We start from the raw sequence: 8,608 nt of genomic DNA on the forward strand, positions 1-8,608 counted from the left end.
GATTCTGGAGAGGATTCTGAAACAAAGGGGACATTAGTGCAAAACTGGGGTCTTTACTTCTGTTAATAGTATTGCACCGACGATAGTTTCCTGGTTTTGACACTTGCACTATGGTTTTGATAAGTTATATGATTAATACTAGGGGAAGCTGGGTAAGGATGTCTTAGTTCCTTAAGGCTACTATAACAAATGTCACTGACTGGATGGCTTATAAGAACACATTTATTTCTCACAGTTCTGGAAGTTGGAAGTCTGAAATCATGGTGCTGGCAGATTCTGTGTCTGATGAGGACTGCTTCCTCTTTCATAGATGGTGCCTTCTTGCTATGTTCTAGGAGCTAGGGATCTCTCTGGAGCCTCTTTCATAAGGGCACCGATCCCATTCATGAGGACTCCCTCCTCAGGACTTAATCTCCTCCCAACACCCTGCCTCCCAACATCATCACATTGGGCATTAGGATTTCAACATACCAATCTCGGGATGACACAACATTTAGATCATAGCAAGGGATATGTGGGAGTCCTCTGTGCTATTTTTGCCACTTCTCTGTCAGTCTAAAATTAGTTGAAAATAAAAAGTTTAAAAACAGAATGTATTTTTGTATATGTGAATTAGGGGTGGGCAGCTATTGGTTCATGTTGTAAAATAGGGTGAATTGTGGTGAAAAAAGTTTGCGAGCCACACTGTGTGGGTGTAGAGGGCATGTGGGCCACACAGTGAGGGTCCGCTCCTGGGGCTGAGGTCCCAGAGAATTCTGTGGGTGCTGTTGGGGAAGACGAGACACTGCAGACCACACGTTGTGGTCAGTGAGGGGGCTGGGTTGTCACAGTGCTGTCAGGCAGTTAGATGCAGGCCTCAGGTCAGCTGTTTGACGGTGGCTGTGGATTCCAGATGGGGAGGAACTCTGACCCCAGCAAGTCTGAGAGGTGGGTGGACACCGTGGATGTTGAAGTTGTCACAAGGCTATCCTGTTATCACCTACAAAATCCACTTTGGGGGAGGTTATGTGCCAGAAAGTGATCCCATGCTGGCTAGAGGAATTTGATAGTCTCATTTGTGTTATTTCTTTGATTTTTTTTTTTTTGGTTGGGGAGGTGGAGTGGGAACCTAATTTCAGGTGTCTGTTTCATAATCTGTTTCACAATCAGAGTTATGATTGAAGACCTATTTCAAAACGGAAGCTTCTCTCAGTCCTAAAAGCCCTAGGCAAATAAGTGTCCTTTTTCCTCTAGAAATTCTTTATGCAACCTGGAGGAATGAAAGATTCTGGTAATTCGGTAACTTCTAACCTGCCTTACAGACGTGTTGAGTTAGAGTAGTGATTCTCAACTGAGGGCAGTTTTGTTCCCCAGGAGACATTTGACAATGTCTGTAGACATTTCCACTGGTCACAACTCTGTGTGTGTGTGCATGCTACTGGCATCTGGTGCATAGAGGCCGGGGATGCTGCTAAACATCCTGTAGTACACGAGACAGCCCTCTGCCCCGCAGCACAAAACTACCAGCCCCAAATGTCAAGAATGCCCGAGCTGAGAAACCCTGAGTTAGAGGAGGTAAAAGTGTGAAGTCAGTTTACGGTCAGGAGGAGAGCTGCCTGGGTGCTTTTAACAAAAGTCGGGTATTAAACTTCATTTCTTGGCTTGATTTCAAGTGGATAATTATAACTTGTCTACCTAAAATTTACACTTCATTTTTAGCTGGTGCCTTCCTTCAGTTTATGCATATACGGGCCCAGTGTGATTGTATTCCTGACAACAGGGTGACCTTCCATGCCTGAGTCAGTTACACGCCAACAGTGGGTGAAAGGGTTGGTTTTGAAGTGGTCTGAAACCTTTGGGGGATAAAAAGCACTAAAACAAGAAACTCAGGACATTATTGTCATTATTAATTATTAGTAATATTTCAGCACTCATTCAGCCACTCTCAGCATCCCCACAGGATTGCCATTAGTATGAAGGTCAAGATCAGATTCCCGACCTTCGGTCTAACCAGATGCAGCCCAGAATTAATATGTGAGCCTTTAAAACTAGGGAGCGGAGGCTCTGCAGCCCTGGCGCCTGCTCCCAGCCTCTGAGAGGCTGCACCAGCAACACCCAGATTCAAAGAGAATCTTCAATCTTCTATTTGTACTCACTGTTCCCAAATTTAGAGCAGAGCAGCACATACTTGTCTATTGCTTCAAGGCAAGAGCAAATTTTGAAGGTATTAAATAGACACTTACTTAAGAAAACAAGACAGTCCAGAAAAAGTTCAGGGCAAGGCTTCACCTCTCCCTTTCCTCACTTTTTAAAGGCTATGATCCTTTAGACTGGCAAAATTTAAAATCAGAAGTCGGCTGCCTACTGATGGACAAACCAAATAATTACCTTTCTATAAGCCACACAGATTAGTTTGTGAAACCGGATTTGGGTTTTTTTTTCAAATATTTTTACATTAAACAAGCCTGGACAGCTACAGGCAGGTATAAAAGGAGCAGGTTGGGCTTTCTTTTTTTCCTTCGTAGGGTTTATTTTTGTGGGGAGGGGGAGTTGTTTATTTATTTTCCCTAGGATTTCTGTATTGGGAAAGATAGTATCAATCTCATCTTTAGTCATCTGGACTTTTGGCAAAGTATAACTTTTGGGATTGTGAGTGGTGGTATATGTTGTTTCTCTGTCTAACATGTCTTTCTTTAAGTAGATTTGGAATGGAGACTCTCCTACCTTTTGTATACGGACAAGATTCCGCAGACTTTAATTTCGTTTTTTACTAGCTGACTCATCTGTACCCTCTTACTTAGTCCCTTAAGAATATTATGAAGGTGCTAACTGAGGTGAGAGGCAGAAGCTTAAGCTAGGGGGCAGAGTTTGTCTTTGCAAATCAAACTGGTATATCCCGGACAAAGCCTGAGACCCTGGCTCTTGATTGGGAAGAATCACACCATAATACGTGTTAATATTTATTGGCTGTTTAGTAGGTGCCAATCTGAGTCCAAGTTTTCCTGTGGAATGGCTCATTTAAGCCTTGCCACAACACCTTAAGGTGGGTGCTGCTTGTAGCCTCTATTTTACAGATGAGGAAACTGAGGCTCAGAGAGGTCAGATATTTTACCCTAGGTCACGGAGCAGAAAGGCTCCCTTGGAATTTGAAACTAGCCATCTGTCTCTAGAGCCCTTGCTCTTGACCTATTCCAAACAAACAAACAAATAAACAAAACAAACCATGAATAAGCCCTGGCCAGGTGGCTCAGTTGGTTGGAGTGCTGGTGTATGTTGGTATATATACCAACAGAGTGTTGGTATACACCAAAAGGTCACAGGTTTGGTTCCTGGTCAGAGCACATACCTGGGGTATGGGTTTGATCTCTGGTTGGGTCATGTATGAGAGGTAACTGATTGATGTTTCTCTCTCACATCGATGTTTCTCTCTCTCTCCCTTCCTCTCTCTTTGAAATCAATAAACATATCCTTGGGTGAGGATTAAAAAACATATAATATTAGCATATAATAACTAAATAGTTTGTTTTTAAAAATATTTCAAGCTATTTTCACATTCATCACCTTTTCTGTTCAGGAGGCGTGATGGTGACTACAATTCTGGAAGGTGTCTCTTCATAAAGTGAGCTTTGGAAATGGGAAGACACAAGCATACACACTCTCCTCCTAATGCCACATCACAGGAGGCTGACTTGAGCAAATTTGGTGCCTGAGAGATCACTTGTTTATTATCCTCCTGCCCAAGACAAATTTATATGGTAGGTGTTTTAGGTTTTCTTTTCATAACACTTTTCTTTTTCTATACTTTTCCAGAACACGATGCAACTGACACCCTTTTGAAGTTTAATTACACCTCTGGCCTTGCATTGCATGAAGCGTTTTACTCATGGAGCTGTGTTTCTGAAAGCTGAGAACATGGCAGGAAGGGCATATTCATCTTGGAATTGATACTCGAGAAGTGAGTTCCTCTCTTGAGCATGGCCTGAGATATATCACCACCCCATCTGGGAGTCCAATCTCAGGTACATAAGGGGCCAACTGTAAGTTTTAACAGTAGAAGGGAGCAAAAAGCCATTAATTTGGATGAAAGCTGATGAGGTAAAATACAGCCATCTATCACTTCTTCCTGTTTTAGTACGCATATGTCCCTCCACTGCCTCCCCACTCATTCACAGTGGGGGAGGATCAGAATAGTTAGCAAATCACCACCTTCTACGATGTCTGTTCTGGCTTCAAGATGGTCTTTCTGTATCAAGTTGGAAATGGAACAAGTTGATAAGGTACAGACATTCTATGCTTGTGAGACATGTGGCAACTTGCTGGTATGGGCTATGAGGCCCTTTGAAATTGGTTTCCAACCTTTGCGTCTAGCTATAGCACCTGCCGCTCTCTACCCTGCAGCTATACCAGATGGTGTGTCCCCTATTACTCCAGGTGAGGGACATGGCAAGTCAAAGCCACATTTTAGAATTCTGAGGACTGGTTTCCTACTTCCTCTAGGCTGAAACTTGGAGTCTTAGAAGTAAGACTAGGATGAGTGCTGTGGTCCTAAGATGATCAACTTGGAAAGCTCAAACCTGCAAGAGACAGGGAATTTAAGGTAGGAGATATTTCATGCTTCTGCTTGGTCCATCTGTGTGGCTCCCTCATCCCGGGATGCCTTTCTTTCTTTATCTCTGGAATTATATTCTTCTTTCCATATCCAATCATCTTCCAGAAAGAAGCTGTCTGTTCATGCTTCACTTGTTACCTTCTAGGCCCTAATCTAATATAAATACCTAAGCACCATCACAACCTTAAAGGCACAGATCAGGTGTTATTGGTGAATCTGAGCTCCTCTGAGCTCCCCTGAGTACACTGTGCTCAGCATGAGGGAAGCCCTTCCCATCCCCTCATCTTCCTGAGCTTCTGGAAGCTCATGCTTCTATTCCTCACAGCACTAACCTTAACAGTTTACATCTAGGTGCTCACTGTGTGTTTGGGCATTGAATTGAATATAACAACTAGGACTCGTGTTGACTGGGTGAACACCACTCTTGTAGAACTCCAAAAGATACAGGAACTTGGGTAAGCTTCATAGTTAAGACTGAATGGTCTGTCCATAGTGGGCCCATGAGAAGGGCTGCACATGACCTGGAATTTTCCAGATAGTCTTGGATTGAAAGAATCTATCTTCTTCTGTGCCTGAGTATATTGTATAAATCTTACACTAGAAGTTCTAACTTGGGACTTGGAAAATAACAATGATTGCTTTATCTGTGGAACATTCAGAATAACAACAGTAATAATAACCCACCCAATGAGTCAAACATTTGTTAAAGAAAAGCAATAGAGGTAAGTAAGCACAACCACAAAACGAGGCAGGTAGGTGAGAGAAGTTTGTAGTATTTTTTTGGCTTTGTCATTTGTAAGTTTTTCCTAATAATTTTTCAGTCTACTTGAGGTTCTTCATTGTGGGCTCTGCATACGTCTGACCCAATGAAGGATTCAAGTTTATGACAGAGCTGCAGCAGAAGTCTCCCATACGTGACCTGTTTCTGGGTTTATGGATTACTCATGGCGACTGTCAGCTCTTAATATAGATAACAATTTGACGCCATCCTAACCACTAGCTTAACTTCTTCCAAGGAGGCCTGTGGCTTTTTCTTGTGAGGGTAACCCTTCTTTTCTTGCAGCTCAAAGGACCCTGTTTGCCTAGAATTATTAAGTACTGTGGACCCTGAAAAAGAAGATATCTACTAAGAAGGGTTTCTGGTGGCTAACTGGGCTATAAAAGACAAAAAACAAAAAGGAGAGGCTAGCAGCCCTTTGTACACTGGGGCTGTCACACAAACCACACTACAGGAAGAAACCTGCAGTAAGCTGCCTGCTTTCTTCACTGAACTGCCTGCCTGCACTGCATTTCTGCCATCTGAGCCAGCCCTTATAAAGGAGTTCCTGGTGTTATATTTCAACCAATAGAACTGAGGCTTTCCCTGACCAATTGGAACTGTGCAGCTATATCTCCCATCAGCATCTTTACAGACCAATCAGAGTCTCTGTTCTGACCAATCTGGACAGTGCCTTTTGGATCAATCAAATTTACATGAGGATGGGCCAATCAGGGACCAGGGGTGGGGACTTCTGTCTATAAAAGTCAACTGCCCTTTGGCTCTGGGAGTACACTTTTCCTTTCCACTAAAGAACTGAAGATTGTTTCCCCAGCTGGAGCAAAAACACAGAAGATACCTTGCCAGCAGATACCTTGCCTCAGGGCTGGGCAGACTAGTACAGAGCAAAGCTGTCTAGCTGGAGAGGGGCTTGGCCCCAGGGCCTCCTGGCTCCAGGGTTGCCTCGCCCCACAGCCCCTAACAGCTGTGTGGTTTCACAGCCATACTGTTTCATAATCGAGCTCTAACACTATTGAGCTCTTCTATAGCCTTGCTGTTCCTACAGCCATGCTGTATCACAGTTGAGCTGTTTGCACTAAATAAAGTTTCCTTCTTCACCACACCCCCACTTAGGGATTTCCTGTTGGTGTTAAATTGGTGCCAATGACCATCGGTTGAAATATGAGCCCTTTATATAAGTATAGAAGGTTCTTTTTGTTTCTGGTAACATGCCCTATTCTATTGTATGTTAAGTCCTAAAGCCAAGGTAGAGGGCATTTACAACTCTCTGTCTACAATCTCTTCTCTCCATGCTTCCTGGGATCTTCTTCCCTGGTATTCCTTAAAGCCCGGCTGTGGTGCTAACACTGCAGCAGGCATTTCCCGTGATCTGCCAAATCTGTCTATTAATAGGTGAGAGAAAACTTATAAATGCAGGCACAACAATTTATTGCAGATCTGTAACATTTTCCATGGAAGGCACTGGAAACGGGTCAGGCAAGTGGAGTTTAATTCTTTATCTTACTCCTGTGCTATCGTTTTTCTTGCTAGTGAATCAGAGCAGGGGCTGGAGGGCTGGTGAGGGTGACAATGACCCGATGAAGGCTGAATCCTCACGTCTCTGGGCTATAGGCATCAAAGAACTAGGCTGAAGGCCAAGAGAGAAGGTGTCACGGGTCACGTGACCACTTTTTAATTTCATCTCGTTGGACATCCATCAGAAGGGTTAGGATTGATGGGTAATTCCCAGAGATCCTGCTGCTATGCGGGACATAACTTCTAGGGCAAACAGTGTTTGGGGTTACCTGAGACTCCAAAAATGTCCATGTGATCATCTGACATGCTTAAAAAATGTGTTTTATTGTGGTAAAATACACATCATATAAGACTTACCATTTTTATATTTTTAAGTGCACAGGTCAGTGGCATTAAATACATTCACATCGTTGTGAGTCACTGCCATCCGTCTCCAGAATGCCTTCCCTGTCCCAAACTGAAATTCTGTCCTCATTGAACACTACCTCACCATTTGCCCTCTCCCCAGCCCCTGGCACACAGCATTCTACCTCCTGTTTCTAAGAATTTGGCTCAAGGAACCTCATATAAGTAGAATTGCACATGCGACTGGCTTATTTTACTTGGCACAATGTCCTTAAGTTCATGCATGTTGTAGCTTGTGTCAGAATTTCCTTCCTCTCTTTTTGCCACATCTTCTGTGAGAACGAAGGCCATTCTCATCAGTCAGCATGTCGACATTCCAGAAAATGTCAACATCACTCTGAAGGGACGCACAGTTATTGAGAAGGGCCCCAGAAGCACCCTGCGGAAGAACTTCACCCACATCAATGTAGAACTCTGTCTCCTTGGACAGAAAAAGAAGAGGCTCGGGGTTGACAAATGGGGAAATAAAAAAGGCACTGGCCACTGTTCGCACTATCTGCCGTTACGTACCGAACACGATCAGGGGTGCTACCCTGGCCTCCCACCACAGGATGAGCTCTGTATATGCTCACTTCCTCAGCAACGTCACTATCCAGGAGAATGGGCCTCTTGTGGAAATCCGAAATGTCGTGGGTAAAAAATACATCTGCTGGGTTCAAATGAGGCTAGTCATTACTGGTTCAGTATCTCAAGGCCAGAAAGAAGAGTTAATTCTTGAAGGAAACAACATTGAACTTGTATCAAATTCAGCTGCTTGGATTCAGCAAGACACAACCTTTAAAAATAGGGTATCAGAAAAATTTTGGATGGCATCTATGTTTCTGAAAAAGAATAGTTCAGGGGGCTAATAAGTAATACCTAAGTTATCCAGCTATAGAAACGGCAAGATGCTGGATAATGTCTAAGATCTATTTGTGATATTTTAAAGATCCAATGAAAGCCCTGTATTGAGAAAAATTTCCCTTCTTTTTTAAGGCTGAAAAATATTCCACTGTATGTACACATCACATTTCGTTTAGCCATTCCTCCACAGACGCTTGCGTTGCTTCCACCTTTGGCTGCTGGGACTGCCATGAACGTGAGTGCACAAATATCTGTGTCCCCGCTGACAGTTCTTGTGAGCATAGTCCCGGAAGTGGAATTGCTGGGTCCTGCGGGAACTGCTGGTTTACTTTTGTGAGGAACTGCCATGCTGTTCTGCATAATGACTGCACCACTCTGACACTCTTCGCAGTGCAGGTCTTTGTAAGAGGCCGGCCTGGAGAAGACATGAATGTTCTTCTTTAATTTTTGAAGGACTTGATGCTGGGCGTGTTACCAAG

General features: G+C 43.5%; 1 pseudogene; it reads left to right on the forward strand.

Moving 5' to 3' along the window:
• Positions 1-4,193: 4,193 nt before the first annotated feature.
• LOC112323150 (large ribosomal subunit protein uL6 pseudogene) lies at positions 4,194-8,121 on the forward strand (annotated as a pseudogene).
• The last annotated feature ends 487 nt before the right edge of the window (positions 8,122-8,608 follow it).

Source organism: Desmodus rotundus, chromosome 3 (assembly GCF_022682495.2).
Source record: "Desmodus rotundus isolate HL8 chromosome 3, HLdesRot8A.1, whole genome shotgun sequence".
Taxonomy (NCBI): Eukaryota; Metazoa; Chordata; class Mammalia; order Chiroptera; family Phyllostomidae; genus Desmodus; species Desmodus rotundus.